Source organism: Chrysochloris asiatica, unplaced genomic scaffold (assembly GCF_000296735.1).
Source record: "Chrysochloris asiatica unplaced genomic scaffold, ChrAsi1.0 scaffold00001, whole genome shotgun sequence".
NCBI lineage: Eukaryota > Metazoa > Chordata > Mammalia > Afrosoricida > Chrysochloridae > Chrysochloris > Chrysochloris asiatica.
The window spans coordinates 62,315,782-62,317,560 of NW_006408519.1; positions in this window are offsets into that span (position 1 = coordinate 62,315,782).

The window sequence follows — 1,779 nt, forward strand, 5'->3', positions numbered from 1 at the left end:
CAGCCAGGTGACATCATTGATGGCATCAAGTGTGGCGGCGGTAGTAAGGTTGGCCCAGGATCGGACATTGTTTCATTCTGCTGTGCATGGGGTCACTATGAGTCGGTTCCGACTCGATGGCACCTGACAACAACAACAATATCAAATTTCCGAGAACTCAGTTGGCATCTTCCCAAATCACTGAAACGTTGCAGCAAGTTTACAGGCATGCTACCTCACATGAAATGGATCAATCATTTTAAAGACAAGAGAACCTCAAGGATGAATTCCAGGCAGGGGTCAGTTCAAAAGGTTAGGGTAACTACTTTTTTGGAGTTTTACAGGTATAATCTTGCTAGAAGAACACAGGACAACCATAGGAACTTATTAGAAAGAAGTTTTAAGAAAACTGAAAACTACATTGGTGGAAAAAAAAGTGAAGTAAGTTGTGCCAAGGAATCTTTTTCCATCTCAACAAAGCACCTGCTCATTCTTTGAGGGCAGTAAGGGAGTCCTGGTGTGGCGCTGTGGATTAATGTGCCAGACTGCAAAGTTGTTTGAACTGTAAGGTACACCAGCTGCTCCTAGGAAACCCTATACAAGATTGCTATGGGTCAGAACCGACTCGACGGCACTTAACAACAATAACAAAGGCCTGTCCTTGGGGAATTTCCTTGGGAAACATTACGTCCAACCTACAGCCCTGATGTTGCTTCTTCATACTTCTTTTTGTTCCTAAAACTTACGGAAGATCATCTGAATCCCTGAGAATGCCAGAACTGTGGTTTTGACATAGTATAAATTGAAAAGTGCAGAATTCTTCAGGGATGACTAACTTTAAAAAATATACCATGGAATTTAACTCAAGAGAAAACCAATTTGTAATAAATACACTTTAAATGTTCTAAAAATGTTTTGAATAATATCGGTTAATGTTTTGATTTATAGCATTTTAAGAACAAGGAAGTAAGGAAATTTTCCTGTGTGGGTGATATTTTGCAATTATCTAGCATATAGAAGATTTTTGTTGTTGTTGTTAAGTTTGGTAGTATTTAAAGTCATATTTCTTTTCCAAGCTGTCTGTAAGAATTAGTACAGATCTTATGAATGAAAATGTTTGTGTCATTAAAAGCTTTTCTCCCAAATAGTATTTATTCAGAATTTAAAACACTTGCAATTTAAGGGTGTCAATCATTATTCAAGAGAATTGTTGTTGTTGTTGTTGTTAAGTGCTGTTTGAGTCCGTTCCAACTCACAGCAACTCTGTACAGGGTTTCCGAGGAACAGCTGGTGGGTTTGAACTGTCGACCTTCTGGTTCACAGTTCAATGCTGATCCTAAAGTTCTACACCATAAGTCCATAAAAGAGCATGCAGGGGGCTAATAATTACATCTATTTTCCATTAGTTAACGCTTCATTTTAAATTAAATGGATACAGTGGCAAAAACAAAGCTAAAATAAATAAATCTAAACTACACTGAGATTTTCAACTGAAATTCCGTTTTATAGTTCGATGTGTAAGGATACTCTTAAAACCAAATTTAGTTTAGAGAAAGTAAATGTCAAAGTGAAATAATATCAGTAAGTAATAAGAAATGTGTAAATTAGAATGAACTTCAATTGATAAAGTTACTTTAAAACAATATAAGTTTAGGGGGACTTCCGGCGCTTCCCTGACTGGGCAGCACAGGCTCCCTTCTGCTATTGGAGGATTTTTTGTCCTCCTACAGTACACAAAAAGAGTCAGCAACTGCTGCCAAATAGCCAAGCTGCAATAACACTTTATAAAACACCAAAATC